Raw genomic sequence first — 17,758 nt, forward strand, 5'->3', positions numbered from 1 at the left:
GTTCCTCACATACGCCTTAATTGAAAACAACTTTAACCATTGATAATGGTAACTTTCGTCCAAGACACAACTTTGCTTAACGTATCCCACAACTAACAAGTACACACAATCTAAAAGCTAAGTAAAAACAATTTTAAATGCAAACGTATAACATCTTTTTTTTTTTAACATTTGTCTATGACCATTTTCATCCTCAAAACTATTATTACAAAAACATTTGGTCCATCACATATAATGATAAATATACATAATTACACTTGTTGCAAGCATCTAGAAATTTGCACTGGTTTTCTTCTTTCTATTCTTTCTCATTTCTTAAGTGGAACTCAAGAACACGGTATAGAAGTTTTCTAAACATCAGGTAGTTTCCATTTATCAAGCAGTTTGATTAGGGCTAGTTACTTTCTTTTATCAAATTTGGTGATTGAGAAGCAAGAAATTTTTCCCTAGACTTTAAAGATACACCAAATTTGACTTACATGAAGATTGATATGTAATTCATTTTATATAATAAAAAATAATAGCATAAAATGAAGACAAAACCATTGTTTTGCATTATTCGACCACAATTTATGCTAAAAGACTTCAAAGTAATTTAATTATACAAAAGTCATAACCAGTGTTTGACACGTTATTAATGTGATGATAAACTTAAATTGTAACACTGAGTAGTTTTAACCATATTTACTTAGGAACATGCAATATTTAAGAAGAAAATGGTGTCGCAGCAGCCAAAAGTAGAACCTTTTTACGAATCGTAAGAGCAGGTCATTCACTCATGTCGAGATATTCTTCAGTCTCTCCATTAGGTAGCTCCCAATCGAATTTGTGCAAAAGGTTTGCCAACAAATTCTCATTTGTCGCCATTGCAAAAGCAATCCCCGAGCATCCCCTCCTCCCGACACCAAATGGAATCAAATCAAAATCAAGACCTTTGAAATCAATATTGCAGTCTAAAAATCTCTCAGGCCTGAATTCAATAGGGTCATCCCACACTTTAGGGTCTCTTGCAATGGTCCATGCGTTAATGATAACTCGAGTTCCTTTTCTAACGTCATATCCCATGACCTTAACATCTTGACTCGCTACTCGAGGGACTAGAGTTGGGATGGGTGGATGAAGACGAAGAGTTTCTTTGAACACGGCTTTCAAGTACTTCATGCTATCTATGTCTTCTTGGTTTATTTGGTGCTTACCCTTGAGAACCATCCTCACTTCACATTGTGCTTTCTTTAAAGCCATGGGATGTTTCAGAAGCTCACTAAATGTCCATTCTAATACTGTAGTTGTTGTATTTGTTCCAGCAGTATATGCATCCTACAAAAATATAATTTATTATAAATGTTGTCAAAATCGACTTTGATTTATACTTTATTCTCAAAAGTTCTAATCATAAAGGGTTAAACTTTGATTTTCAAGGATGAAAAAGTTAATGTTAAATTTGCGAGTTAAATTTTTTTTACCTTAAGACCCCTCTTGGTAACATTATATGGTAGCCTATGGAGAGCCAACCACATCTTATCATTTAAGAAATAATAAACCAAAATATAATTTGTAACCAAACCATGTACCACTACTACTATAGATGGAAAATTTGTTACCAAGAGGAGTGCTTTGATGGCAAGTTTGTCAAGAACCACTCTTAACTTGTCTTGTTGTTGGATCCTTATCAATGCATCAATGAAGTCTTCTCTACCGTCATCGCAGCCCGCTGGCAATTGACCCGCCAGCCGCTCCTCCACAACACCATCCAAGAACTCGTCCATCTCTCTGGCAACCCTCTCGACTTTAGCATGAAACCCTCTTACTCGGGCCACCCATGCAAGCCAAGGAACAAGATCCTCCAAGTTAAATCCGCCGAGCACCTCGAAAAACTCATCCAACATCTTCCTAAACTTACTCCCACTCTCCCCGTCACTATACTTCTTCCCAAACGTCACCCTGCATGCCACGTCATTGGTAAACCTTACAAACAAATCACTCAAATCCACCACCTGTTATCATATGCAATATATTATTTACGTCATTGGTAAACCTTACAAACAAATCACTCAAATCCACCACCTGTTATCATATGCAATATATTATTTACACTGTTATTATAATTGTTTATGTCGTAGTTAGAAATATGATTTAATATTTTTGCTATATCACATTAAGGTCATTTTCATTCATAAACCAACCTAACTCAGTCTTATTATAAAACTGATTTCCCTCTTTCCCACCTAACCAGCTCAACCAAATCAAACTTTTCACACTTATTAACAACCCAAACTTTACTATTTTTATTAAATAAATATAATTTCTAATCGTTGTTTTGTATCAAACATGTCTAGAAATATAAAAAATAATTTATATATATAAAAATAATATATTAATTTAAAATTATTTAAAATATTTATATTTATGAAACATTCTTAATAAAGTAGATTTTTTTTCGAATCTATTCATCAAATGAACCCATATTAAAAAAACCGTTGAAGTAATTATGTCTTTTATAAAATTTATATCAGATTGTTCACAATATAAAGTTAAGTGAAAATGTATATTTATATATATTTATTTAAAGTTTCACAGTATATTTGTATATATTTTTTTAAAGTTAACTATTACAAATTAATAAAGAAAAATCAAATTATTAGTGAAGTTAAATGTTAAAAAGAAATAAATAAAAAAGAAAAGTAATAAGAACGAATGGGAATATATGTGGCTTTTTTAATAATAAACTAATAGGTGAACTGATTATGAATCGGGTATATGTATCGAACGTTTGTGACTTTGGATTGCAAACTGAAGAGGTAGGTCCCAGCAGAGCCCAGTTGGACCCGCAAGACTCACCTTGAACAGGGACGTCTGCGCAATGACCAACTGCTCCAGCAGGACCCACCATGCTCAAAGAACCTTACGCGCAGTACGCCAGCTGTACCCGCAGGGAAAGCCTCCCAATGGTGAAGTACCCCGCCTGTTCCCGCAGCTGCGGATACAAGCCATCAGGGAAGGCTACCCGCACTAACAGCAAGGCTACACGCACAAGGCATTAGCTACTTCAGTAGTCACATGAAGGAATGAGCAAGGCGGGAATACTCCCGCCTAAATGAGCCAGTCCGTATGCTTCTGGAAGGTCTTTCGTACTATACCTACTAAGGTATGGGCGGAACAGACAAATTGACCAGAGCAGCCCATGAACCAATCACAGGGTGACAGCTCACCGACAACAATACGAGGAGGAGCACCCTCTAGTACTGTTTGTCACTATTAGCCGCTGCCTACTCACCAACCCTTACGATGGGACGTGCGCAGCATACAGTTGGTGGAACAGTGCGTAGCCGGCAGTAAGGGAACAGTATACAGCCGACCTTTACTGTTGGCCGTAGCCTATCCACCAACCAGCATGGCCTGTGCGTAGTCCACTGTTGGTGGAACATGAATACTATTCAGCCGGCTGTACCTTCTAGGAAACCTACCTTCGGCTATAAATACTCCAACACCTTGGAATGGTAAGGACATCATCTGATATCTCAATCTTATCTAGCAATCTCTTAATATACACTTATATTCAGAGCAATCTAGTCTGATTCTCACGCCGGAGGGTGGTCACAAGGAGGAACCCCCCCCCCTTCTCAGTGACGAGCTTACGGTGTCTGTTTTGCAGGTCCCCTGAAGAACAACCTTCTCTGCTAGACCTCATCCTCGTGGGAAACATTACTTAACCCCCAGATTATCTATAATCTGCCCGGGGTTCACTTAGTGTTTCTTCATTGGCGCCATCCGTGGGACAAAGCTAGAACATTTTTCTCCAGTTTTTTCAAACTTCTAAGATGGTTAAAGAAACTCCGGTAACCACAACCCCAGCTACTGGGGGGAATACCGGCTACACAGTCTTTACAAACACTACCCCGGTTACCCAAGCCGGGGCAAGTGAAGTAAATTTTACGAACACTACCCCAGTTACCCAAGCTGGGGCAAGTGCAGTAAATAATCGCTCACTGGGATTCACCGATACCCAGTTAGAGAAAAGAACAAGACTCCCCCGCCAAACACTCGATGAAGTTAAGGCATGGGCGGAGGCACGTCAGAAGGAATTCCAAGCTGAGTTGGACGAACGCTTGCGTTCCGTCCAACAGGCTGACGAATTCGAAGAATACTTGGACGATGACTCGGAGGAATCCGACTCCGACGCGAACCCTCGCCATAGGGCAAAAGGGAAGCGTAAGGAAACGGACTCCCAACCGAGAAGGCATTTTGGACAAGCCTTTAAACCAATAAACACAGGTGGAAGTCCACGTGACTTCTCCAAAACATTCAGACCAAGCGTTGCAAATGCGGGAACGTCCAAATTTGAAAGGGACATTGCGGAAGCCATCGCCCCAAAAAGTGCCAAACAAATGTCAAGCATAGGCACATATGATGGTATATCTGACCCCGATGATCATTTGAATAGATTCATAGCGGGGGCAACCGTCAGTAGTTGGACGGAACCAACGTGGTGTTACATGTTCCAAATGACGCTTGTGGGGGCTGCTAGAGCGTGGTTCGATTGTCTACCGGTAAACCACATCTACGACTGGGCAGACTTCGAACAGAAGTTTAGCCAGCACTTCAGCCAGCAAAGAAAGTATACCGAGGAGCAATGGACAATCCTCAAATGCATTCGAGAGAAAGATGAATCTTTGCTGGACTTCATCACTCGCTTCAACTCGAAGAAGCTAAGTCTGGGTAATATTAGCGAAGATCTTGTTCGCGCTGCTTTCATCCAGGGCGCGAACGACCCAGAGCTCATCCGCACCTTAACGGGTAAAGATGGCATGCCATCCACATGGGATGCCATCATGACAGCAGCAAAACGCTTTGTGGAAACGGAGAAGCAACTGGGTAGAGATCTCCCACAGAGCACAAACCTCTACACCCAGAAAACAAGGGAAGACAACGTCCTTACCGCCCGATTAAACAAAAAGCGAAAGCTAGGCATTTGGCAGTCAAGGGTAAACTTTGACACCTCATCCGGCTTGCAACATCGGTTAGGCGGAAGGGATAACGTACGATCGACCCAGAACTCCAGATGGACGCCGCTCACCAAAAGCGTCACCGAGATATTCGCCACCGAGGAGCTCCCATGGCCAAAGCCTCAAATAATCCGACATCGTCACAATGCTGATCGGAGTAAATACTGTGACTTTCACAGGACAAAAGGCCACAACACCGAAGAATGCATAGACGTAAAGGACATGGTCGAAGCATTTGTCAGAGATGGGACGCTCGCGCACCTCGTGGCGCAATGAACGCTGAGCAGGCTGATGCGTGTAGAACCCCAGCTGGGGAAAACACGAATAAAATTCCAGCTTCGATATGGAGACTACATGCTGCGTAAAGAACGAGATCCCGAACCAGGTGCGTATCGGCTCGATGGCACTCCCATCCCAACAACATGGAAGGGAGCTCATTTACACAGTTTGCATGTAAATCAATTCCAAATTTGTAAAGAAAAGGCCAAGAGCCACTTCTAATGGAAATGATTCTCCTTAAAACATCGACGCTGATGATTTTACATTTATACTTTTATGAACTATCAACACTAATATGCCGGTTTTCACCGCATAATTACGTGAAAGGTCGTTGCATGGGGAAGGCGGCAAAACCCGCATAAACCCAAAAAACGGCAAACCTTCACGCAGGTTAGTTGACGGGGAAAAGTTCAGTCATCCCACTAAATGAAAGTGCCGGTCTATCCGCATGAATCATGAGAGGAAACTGAACACTAACCTATCAACAACCGCGCGTCGAACGGTTAATTTATTCAACACTAATATGCCGGTTTTCACCGCATAATTACGTGGAAAGTCGTTGCATGGGGAAGGCGGCAAAACCCGCATAAACCCAAAAAACGGCAATCCTTCACGCAGGTCAGTTGAAGGGGAAAAGTTCAGTCATCCCACTAAATGAAAGTGCCGGTCTATCCGCATGAATCATGATAAAGGAAACTGAACACTAACCTATTGACAACCGCGCGTCGAACGGTTAACTTATTCAAGAAAAATTTCTAACGAAAGGATGAGGAAAACCTACACGCAGGTCAGATATAGGTAAAGTTTAGCCATCCTACTAAGTGCAAGTGACGGTCCTACCCGCACAATCACGAAAGAGGAAGCAAAACTTCACACCTATTATCTGCCACGTTCAAAGGTTAACTTATCCTAAAGACTTAGAAATTTCAAGAAAGGATGAGGAAAACCTACACGCAGGTTAGATATAGGTAAAGTTTAGCCATCCTACTAAGTGCAAGTGACGGTCCTACCCGCACAATCACGAAAGAGGAAGCAAAACTTCACACCTATTATCTGCCACGTTCAAAGGTTAACTTATCCTAAAGACTTAGAAATTTCAAGAAAAGATGAGGAAAACCTACACGCAGGTCAGATATAGGTAAAGTTTAGCCATCCTACTAAGTGCAAGTGACGGTCCTACCCGCACAATCACGAAAGAGGAAGCAAAACTTCACACCTATTATCTGCCACGTTCAAAGGTTAACTTATTCTAAACACTTGGAAAATTGCTAATTTAAACTAAAGTATGCAAGTCATATAACGTTTATAAAGCAAGGAATCCAAAGAAGATAGCGGTCTTACCCGCACAACGATTTATATTTCATGATTCATTACAAGAATGGCCGGGTAACTACCCGCCTACAAGAAAATAAATCTATACAAGCTAAATCTATCCTAGCAGTGGGAAGGGATCTTCAGGATCAGGCTTCAGGGCCACTTCCACTTGGACCGGCACCATCGGTAGAGCGTGGCAGTTCAAGGAAAGCTTTAAGGATAGCTAGCCCATCATCAGCAGCAGCAACTTGGTTCACCTTCTCCACCACCGGATGCGGGAAGGCGGCGTACTGATTCACTGCTTGGTCGTAAACAGCTTCAGTATCAACATTATACAAAGGGAAGTTGGAAGGCGGGATGCCTTTCTCAACGAACCCTAAACCAAGCAGGAAGCCGACCTTTTCCCCATCCTCGTGAGAAGCGTTGAGGGCTGCGCTCATAGCATCGTCATAAGATGTCTCAGCAAAGACCCGATGCACAACCTACAAAAGAAAATATACAAGTGTCAAAACCTTTTCTATTTACAAAGAAAAGCGTAAAGACATGAAAACATACCTGAGACAACGCTTCTCGAAGAAGCCATTCCTTGGCAACCAGAGCTTCTTGGAGGGCAGCTTGAGCTTCGTTACGGGCGCGTTCGGCTTCACTCTTGTTGAGGTTGGCAAGCAACACTTCTTTAGCCGCAGCCTCTTCGACGCCCTTTAGCTTCCGCTCAGTATGGTCAAGCACCCCCCTCTGGTCCAAGATCTCCTGGAGCTTTTTGGCGTCTTCCATCGCCAAGGCATCATGAGCCTGCTGGAGAGCCTCTAATTTGGCTTTAAGCTCTTCATTCTCCACGCGTAGAGGCTCAGCAACAGCTTCAGCCTTGGTGGCCCTCTCGGTTGCGTTCCTTGCAGTTTCCTTAGCCAGCCGAAGCTGTTCATTAACAGCTTGGGCAGCCTTGGAACGGGCCTCGAGTCGAGCCTGAACTTCAACCTCGAGGGCCTTGAAGGCCTTCTCCTTTTCCGCAGCCACCGCGGAAAGCCTTTGGTTCTCCTCCCGGACAGCCCGCGCCTGAGCCACTTCTTTAAGGCGAGCTGCTTTTAACTTGTCGTTTTCACGACAAAGCAGCTCGACGCGCGGCTGCATCCGGGCCAGGAGAACCCGAAGCTCATTGGTTAGCCTACCCTCCTGGTAGCTAGCCATGGCTTCCCCCAACGCACCACTGGGAGCAGCGTGACGAGCCCATTCCACGCACTCCACAGGGGTGCGAAGGGTTGTTCCTCGGTAAATGTTCCATCGTGGAACATACACTTCATTGGAATCCGACACTGCAAAAAACATAAAGCAGTTAGGAAAAGATGATAATATATATATATATATATATATATATATAAAGGGGGGGCCAAAAGAACCCTACGCACTTGTAGGGTCAATAACAGGCCGATAGCCGACAAACCCATCACCTGAACCCAACGGAAATCCATCCAAGAGGTCAGGCAGATGGGAAGGTGGCAGAGATTGGCGAGAAGCCCCATGCGTACCTGATGGATCGGCCGTCGTTGCCGATGACGGGGGCATGGTAGAAGCCGCCGCGGTAGCGGCTGCGGGATCCGCAGCAAGAGTGACCGCCGGCTCGGTGAAAGATGCTGTAAAAATCGCACTCACAGCCGGCGGTGACGTCATCTCAGCTGGAACAGTCGGCTCAAAGGAGTGAGCAACTGAACCAGCGGAAGCAGGCGCAGGCACCTGGGTCGTCGCCTCAGGTAGGCTGACCAAGCCTACCGTCATTGGCGGAGAGGTACTCCTCTGCGCTCCACCCTGGAATGCGTCAACATCCACGCCTGCGTAAAGAAGATAAGTGTTAACGATATTAAACTATGAAGTTAAAAGAAAGGAAGTTTGTACTTACGGGTTTTCTTGTGCCTAAAGGTACGGAGAGGCGGGGACGAACCCGATGGAGCCGGCCTCTTTGCGCCGGTTACCGTCGTCTTCTTGGGCTCTCCGGAGGTGACAGTCGCAGCCTCCGGAGCGGTGGTCTTATCACCACCGGGATTCCCCGCCACCTCTTCGCTCTCGGTCTCCGAATCAGACCGAGGCGCCGGATCGGCAGTGGAGGCCACCTTCTCCTTTCCCTTCCCGCCGGCAGCCTTCTTCTTCCGCACCAACGGAGGACCATCTGCGGATTCCTCATCAGAACATACGATTAGAGGAATTCCAGCAGAGGTTTCAACATTGAGGGGTCGAGGGTTGAAGAGCGCCTTACCTGGCCGCCTGGCGCTCAGGATCTCGTGGCCTAGCGGGTAGACCTCCACGAACCGATCCGAAGTTTGTTCTAGGATGGGCAACTCGTTCTCGTCTAGAGCGCGAGTACCCATCCGAGCGGGACCATCAGCCTCCCGCGGGTTCAGGAGCGACTGCAAGTCGTTCCCCTCTGAAATAAACAGGAAAGAAGTTAGAAGATATTCTAAATCAACAAAAGGAAACAAAGCATACCGTAAGGAACAGAGTTCGAACCGTATTCGAGGACGATTGGGATCTTTCGCGCATCCGCCTCCTTCCACACCCGGCTCATCCCCAGCATCACCATCCCGGACTCCGCAAACCGGTAAACTGGAGATTGGACCCGAGATATCTTCGAGAACCATTCCGCCTCCTCGTAGTTGGAGGCGTGAAGGCTGGGAAGTACTTGCCCATTTTTGAACTTCATGGCAAGGGGGATGGCGCGAGCGGATATGTAGAAGAATTCCCGCTTCCATGCGCGAAGACTGCGCTCGGTTGCGCAGATTTTCAAACCCTTTATCCGGGTTATCAACGTATACCACCCCTGGATGCACCTCCAAGTGTAGAAGGTCATCAGGCGGTCAACATAGGGCTCAATGCCCAGAATCCGGCAAACCCACTCGAAGTGGCGAATCTTGGCGATCGCCATGGGGTGCAACTCGGTCAAATGAACACCGTGCCTCTCAAGGACACGATAAACAAACTTTGTCAATGGGAACCTAAGATTCCCATAAACAAATAATGCAGCATATACCCCGATCTTGCCTCTGGGGGCATCGTACACAGTCTGATGGGGTTCAGGAAACTCAGGCTCGAGAGACTCGAGCATGAACTTCCTGACGACGTACTGGTACAGATCGCCAGGCAGAGCACACTGGCACTCGCCAGCAGTACTCTTGTCATCGGCTGTAGATTCAAGATCACGAGACGACATCTTGCAAAGGAAAGAAGAAAGCGATTTCGAGAGAATGCTTGCCTGAAAAGGGGAGTATTCGCCGGAAATCGCTTAAAAGATGAAGAGAAGAGTGAAAGTGTGGATTACAAAGAACCCTCTCCCCCTTTATATACTAATCGCAATTAATGCGATGCATTTAATGCGGAAGAGAGAGAAATCGAAGGTGCAATGAAACTATGACACGTGGCAAAAAGCAAGCTGGCAACAGCTGTTGAAAGGACGCGTACCATTAATTTCGCGGCCACGCGCCCGAAAAATCGCGCCCACACGCCTGAAAAAGCGTCTGGAATGACCATGTACTGTCACGTCACCATAACTTCCTGCACGTCCTGACACAGTCAGAAGAAACCGTCGCACGACGTTTCAGAGGTTTGGACTGTTCTTATCTTTCCACCAACTCTTCGAATTTCAAAATTCAAAATTCAAAAAAATTAAAAAGTAAGCGGGAAAATACTCCTTACCTTGGCAAACAAGTAACCGTAAGACGGATGCGGGTACAGTGTTAAGGCAAAACCCTTCACATACCTAGCACCCGCAGGGAATTGAAGCCAAGAAAACCTTGGCAAACAAGTAACCGTAAGACGGATGCGGGTACAGTGTTAAGGCAAAACCCTTCACATACCTAGCACCCGCAGGGAATTGAAGCCATGAAAACCTTGGCAAACAAGTAACCGTAAGACGGATGCGGGTACAGTGTTAAGGCGAAACCCTTCACATACCTAGCACCCGCAGGGAATTGAAGCCAAGAAAACCTTGGCAAACAAGTAACCGTAAGACGGATGCGGGTACAGTGTTAAGGCGAAACCCTTCACATACCTAGCACCCGCAGGGAATTGAAGCCAAGAAAACCTTGGCAAACAAGTAACCGTAAGACGGATGCGGGTACAGTGTTAAGGCAAAACCCTTCACATACCTAGCACCCGCAGGGAATTGAAGCCAAGTATACCTAGGCAACAAAGTAACTATAAGACGGGTGCGGGTACAGTGTTTAGGCAAAACCCTTCACATACCTAGCACCCGCAGGGAATTGACGCCAGTAATACCTTGGAAGTAAAGTAACCGTAAGACGAGCGCGGGTACAGTGTTAAGGCAAAACCCTTCACATACCTAGCGCTCCGCTGGGAATTGAAACCAAGAAGGATCTTCTGGGCAATGCTCGCGGAAACGGAAATAACATCCCCGCATAGCGGGAACGTCGAGAACTACGTTGTTTGAAGCTCCATGATGGGATTGGTGGTTTTAACATAATTGATCACTATGTTCAAAACTACCAAAACCTCATGGAGAATCCACACAAGTGGGACTCAACGCTCCTGACTTGCGAGGAGGTTACAGACCTACCCGCATCATACCCAAAGATCAAGCAGGAAACTCGGGAATTTCTGCGTGACATCAGGAAAACCGCGGGAAGAATCACCACGGAAAACCTAAAAACTAAACCCTTTTCAAAACCCCTTGCTAAGTCCAAAAGTTCACCTCACTTATTAATAATTCATGAGAAGAACATTGGACTGGGGGGACTTGAAGAGGTAGGTCCCAGCAGAGCCCAGTTGGACCCGCAAGACTCACCTTGAACAGGGACGTCTGCGCAATGACCAACTGCTCCAGCAGGACCCACCATGCTCAAAGAACCTTACGCGCAGTACGCCAGCTGTACCCGCAGGGAAAGCCTCCCAATGGTGAAGTACCCCGCCTGTTCCCGCAGCTGCGGATACAAGCCATCAGGGAAGGCTACCCGCACTAACAGCAAGGCTACACGCACAAGGCATTAGCTACTTCAGTAGTCACATGAAGGAATGAGCAAGGCGGGAATACTCCCGCCTAAATGAGCCAGTCCGTATGCTTCTGGAAGGTCTTTCGTACTATACCTACTAAGGTATGGGCGGAACAGACAAATTGACCAGAGCAGCCCATGAACCAATCACAGGGTGACAGCTCACCGACAACAATACGAGGAGGAGCACCCTCTAGTACTGTTTGTCACTATTAGCCGCTGCCTACTCACCAACCCTTACGATGGGACGTGCGCAGCCTACAGTTGGTGGAACAGTGCGTAGCCGGCAGTAAAGGAACAGTATACAGCCGACCTTTACTGTTGGCCGTAGCCTATCCACCAACCAGCATGGCCTGTGCGTAGTCCACTGTTGGTGGAACAAGAATACTATTCAGCCGGCTGTACCTTCTAGGAAACCTACCTTCGGCTATAAATACTTCAACACTTTGGAATGGTAAGGACATCATCTGATATCTCAATCTTATCTAGCAATCTCTTAATATACACTTATATTCAGAGCAATCTAGTCTGATTCTCACGCCGGAGGGTGGTCACAAGGAGGAACCCCCCCCCCCCTTCTCAGTGACGAGCTTACGGTGTCTGTTTTGCAGGTCCCCTGAAGAACAACCTTCTCTGCTAGACCTCATCCTCGTGGGAAACATTACTTAACCCCCAGATTATCTATAATCTGCCCGGGGTTCACTTAGTGTTTCTTCACAAACAATTGATTTTCTTCTTTTTTCTAATACATGTGGCAAACCGATCCCAATAAAGTAGATACCTTTGATTTCTTAATTTTGTCAACAACATTGGAGATCTCGTCTTCTAATCTCACGATGTGCTTCGATCTTTTTATTGCTTAACAAATGTATAACCATAATACTCTTGACTTGCCGCCAGTATTCGCCATAAGGGGCCACCGACACTACTTTCAAGTCGCAAAGGAGTCGGTGCCACACTTTGACGTCAGGTCTATTAGCAAATATGAGATCATTAGTTTTCATAATCTCACGGGCCGCATCGGCTGAAGAGACGACCAAAGTTGGGATAGAGCCCAAGTGAATAAGCATGAGTGGTCCACCATGGTTTTGGGATAGCGAATGGAGCGAGTGGTGGAGGAGTCGACCGATCTGGTGGAGGTTGCCGATCACCGGTAGTTTTGGTGGCAAATGTGGTAGGTTTTTATTGGTGGAAGTTGAATGAATAATAAGGTGGACAAGAAATACGAATACGGATGAGGACATACAACAACGGAACCATGATTGATTAATAATTTAATTAGTTTCTATGGTTTTAATGTTACCTACATATGTATATTTATAAATGAATGAAAGAGTTTGAAAGCATGAAGTTACGTTACAAATGAAACATAAAAGATAAGATTCATTATGAAAGTTAGTGCGATGTTTGGGGTGAAAAGGGTGCTATGAATGCGACTTACATATTTTAAATGTTAAACTTTTTTAATGATTTATTATATTTCGCAGGTATACGTGCCAACTCCTTAAAGCATTTGTACAGAAGCGGTGGTTTTTATGCAACGCTACTATATTATAACATGAATGTTACATTGATAGTTTTAAGTAAACAATTGTCTTTACAAATTTATTTTTAAAGTCATATATTCAAACTCATGATTCTTATTAACTCAAAACAATTACAACAAATTGAGAGGCAAACGGGCAACAAGCAGTGCCGTAACCCTCCTTTTTAATAGCAAACAATTACAATATATAAGTAATGCTATATAATTTGTAGTCTAAAACCAATAAATTGCTCAAACAAATAAACCTACAAATCTTATACTTATGTAGACAATTGAATTGAACTCTTGATCAATCTCTGAAGCGTGATAAGCTTATTTGTGGGTTATACACGATGATTTATTGGATTAGAGTGAGATTTTTGTAGATGATATTGAATAATGAAGACTTTGTGAATGTATTCGTTGATGATCTTCTATAACCATCTGTTTGTATGTGTATTAAGAGAGAGAGAGAGAGAGAGAGAGAGAGGAGCCATTAGCCAAAATAGATAAAATAAGAAACATCGGACAAAAATAAAACTGATCCATCCTTTGGGACCCAATTAGCCCCAATTTATATTAACACTTAAGCACAAGTAAACAACTACTCAAACTTAAGCATAAAATCCAATAATAAGGCCCAAATAATATTAGTGTTAAACGAGCCCCGCACTCTCACACCACATAACTCGTTTAATCTTTAACGTTGTTTCCTCGATAAATAAGTTAATCCAATGTATTAAAATATATGTTGATAACACTAAAATTACCAACACCATCATGTAGTAGTAGTAGTGGCAGCGGTACGACAGCGAAAACAGCAGCAGTAGTAAGTAGCCAGTAGCAATAGCAGCAGCAGCATAAACCGTAAAAGGGGTTACTTTATAAAATAATAATCAAGTTTTAAAAATGTTTCAATTAAGTCACTCAAATTTAAAAAGCGTTTCTATTAAGATACTCAACCTTTGTATTTTGTTTAAATTATAGGTATTAACGTTTTCTTTTTGTTTCAATGAAGAAATCTCTTTATCTTTTTTTATGTTGATGTGGAGAGATAACTTGAATTTTATTTTTAATTTTTTAAATAATTAACGAGTTTTTACATATAACTACGTATATTTCAAATCTCAGCATCTACATCTTCTTTTTCATTACTTCTTGACGCACAAAAAATCTGATGAGAATCGATTTGAGAATTTAATAACCCGATTTAAACAAAAATTACATAACTGACTTAATTGGAATATACTTTTAAAACTTTATTACTACTATGTGTACCATTTTCTAAAAATTTAGATTATGAAGACAAATTAAAAATCTACCTATACTATTAAAACAAAATAATTCTTCTACATGCCATTCAACTAAAATTGACAACTAATACTATTACCATTTATAGAATTACTAACAAAATTTTAAATATAACTTTAAATGTTGTATTAAATGAGGGTTTTAGATTTTTATGAATGATAATAGAGGTGCACAAACCGGTTTAAAACTTAAAACCGGTTTGGGTTAAAACCGGTTCGGTTTGGTCAACAAAAGTCAAAACCGGTTTATGATCGGTTTCGGTTCAGGTTAAAACCGGTTTCTTACCATGGTATGACCGGTTTCGGTTCGGGTTTTGATCGGTTTCGGTTCAGGTTTTGGCCGGTTTTTGCCCGGTTTGTAACCGGTTTTGGTGGGGAAAACTACAAACCGATTCCGAACCTATGGCTTCAATCAGTTCCAAACGGTTTCTACATAATTGGTTTCAAACCGGTTCGGTTTCGGTTCAGTTTTTGGGTCGGTTCGGTTAACTGATTTATTTGCCCACCAATAAATAATAAAATTTTATTTATCACTATTTATATCTTATGAATTCATAATATTATTATGTATATTATTATATTTAACTTATATTTTCATCGTTCATCATAAGTTACGGTGTCACGTGGTCGACTCCGGTTCAACGTATGGGAACACGGATGTTCTCATGTTCTCACCTTTTTTATTTCCAAGTACCTAACACATTTTCATTTTTTATTTTATCTTTTTGTTTTTTCTTTCTTTTGAACGGCTGATATATTTTTCTTTTACTCCCATTTCTTATTTTGTTACTCTATGCTTCCTTCAAATGCTTTGTCATTCCGTTCTATATGCCCATTCTTTATCGCATAGAATATTGGGTATCTCAACAGGTAACTTTTAACAAATTAACATGCGTACATGATCCTGACAGATAATAAGTAACCAGCTATCTTTGTGTATATTATACAGTTTTACAATCGGATATGAAATTTAATGACTAGTGTTTGCCGCTTTTATATCTCTAATTGGTAGTTTAGTTATGTATAATTTGATACGTTAATAAAAAGAAACATACAGAATTATCAAAATTAAGAACATGTGCCAAAATGCCAAGCTACGAGCAAGCATGAATCGAAAATGTGCTAAATGCGAGCACAATTTTCGACTCTAGTGGAGATATCAAATAGAGTTCGCCATGATAAATGGACTTCCTCTCAAAATTTCTGGAAATAAACTCATCAACCATTCTCCTTAAAATAGATTTTATTTTAAATAAACATAACTGGCTTGATTCAACAAAGAAATAAGTTACATTCTTCTATTTATAATTTGTGAGTTTGATTTAAATACACAATGAATTATGAAAGCTGATCAAACGGTTTATAATGTTGGGCTCTTATGGGCCTAACCTAAATGGGTTTTATCTTATTGCTTTTAACTAAAAAGTCCACATGTATCACTCGATCCATTCTAGTTACATCACTCATGATCAGGGAACTCCTATATAGGAAGCCCAACTTACAAAGGCCGAAACTGCTGGGATAGTCAACTGTCAAGGGGCCGAAAGATTCATTAAATCCGTCTTTCATAGCCGGATCGGACAACGAATCTGACAGGCAGTCGGTTCACTGGTTTAACCGGTCGGACCGGTCCGAACAGCTTTGGTAAAAAAAATGGAGGGTAGGGCTGGAAAAAAGTTTTTTTTTAATAGTTTTTTTCATGGTAAACCGGTTCAACCGGTTCGGTTTCCGGTCGGACAGGTTGACTGTGACATTCGTCAATTTTCGATTCGGATTTGTATTTGTAAACCTGACCCGTTGGGTCGTTTCGATGTATTAAATATATTTTAATAAAGTGATTCCCGACATTTAATGTTCATTATTCGTTGTTCGTTGTTTATAAATTTCCAAACCTTAACGTTAATCGAGCCGTGCGAGTAAAACGCGTAAATAATCCAAAACCGAAAACTTTATAATTTAATTATAAAGTTTGGGTTAAAATGTAAACTTGAAAACTTTATTTAACTTAAAAGATATTTATATTATCATTTAAAGGTTCTTTAAACTTCAGGGACTAATAGTGTAACATTTTTAATTCAGATTATATTAAAATAATAAACCTTACCCAGCCCCTCCCGTCCCCCCCTGTCCCGATTTTCCGGCGAACCTCTGGTGGCCGGAATCCGGCGCCGGAGGAAGCAGTTACACCCTTAAACGCGTTTTTAACTCGAATTTGTTTTTATAAAAATGATTCTCCGTTAATATTAAGCAATAACCAACTAATTAATTGTGATTCCTTGCCGTAAAACACCCTGTAATCGTCGCCGGAAATCACGGATTCACCATTAATGCAAATATCGCGTATACGCTCCACCCCGGAGTATAAATAGATGCCCAAGCTTCATTACAACTCGCTCATTCCTCTCAATCCCCCTCTAATACACTGAGTAATCTGTAATTGGGAATTCTTATGAAATTCTTTTCCGGCAACTGGGTTTTGGCCAAATCTTAACATCTAAAGGTAATTGATATATGCTTTTTAATGTCGTTACACCAATAAACAAAACCCCTAAACTAATTGAAACGAACATGAAACAGATTCCTCAATTGAAATATTAGGGTTCATGTTCTTATGATAAAGAAGATGAATCTGAAATACTACATATATATATTTTCTTATACCCAAGATGAATTGATCTTGTAGTCCAACTGGTTAAACATGTACATCATAACCATGAGACCCGGGTTCGAAACCCGTGTCATGCGTTTTTGTTTTGGTCCAATAACTATTATTAACATTATTATCAAAATCATTTAAACTCTTATTATATTTAAAGAATGGAAACCATAACCTTAACGAATAGAAGATCCAGACCAGTTGGTTAACACTATAAACCCGTATCACCGAGACCCGGGTTCGAAACCCGGGTCAGATATATGCTATTTCTTTTTATTATTATTAATTAATTCAGTTTAATCAATTAACGATTTTAATCATTTAAAAATCATAATAAATTTATAAAAACCTTTTAAATTAAATAAAAATTATGTAAATTAACTATAAAATATATCTCACCATTTTACATATAAAAATCAAGTTTCTTGTTTTCATAAGTCGTTATTAAAAATCGTGTAATAATCGCAAAGTAAACTTTAATTCTCTAAAAATCGTTTTGTTAAAGCAACAATTATATTTTCGACTTGTAAACAATAGTTCAAGCTTTTCGAACATATAAACTTTGTTTTCTCGCCATTAAAGTGCTTAAATTATACTAATAACCAAGTCGTCGTTAAAACATAAATAATAATATAATAATGTAAGAGCCATAAGATTCGTAATAAAATTATAAAATAATA

General features: G+C 41.7%; 1 pseudogene across 1 annotated transcript; it reads right to left on the reverse strand.

The window, feature by feature from the left end:
- Window positions 1-705: 705 nt before the first annotated feature.
- LOC143563028 (cytochrome P450 736A117-like) lies at window positions 706-12,847 on the reverse strand (annotated as a pseudogene). Its single transcript, XR_013140588.1, has 3 exons — window positions 12,369-12,847; window positions 1,602-1,994; window positions 706-1,317 (listed from the first exon to the last, which is right to left on the reverse strand). The product of XR_013140588.1 is annotated as a cytochrome P450 736A117-like (transcript).
- Window positions 12,848-17,758: the final 4,911 nt, after the last annotated feature.

The sequence above is a fragment of the Bidens hawaiensis genome, unplaced genomic scaffold (genome assembly GCF_021521415.1).
Source record: "Bidens hawaiensis isolate Kalapana, Puna unplaced genomic scaffold, B.hawaiensis_p1.1 tig00021201_1, whole genome shotgun sequence".
Lineage (NCBI taxonomy): Eukaryota > Viridiplantae > Streptophyta > Magnoliopsida > Asterales > Asteraceae > Bidens > Bidens hawaiensis.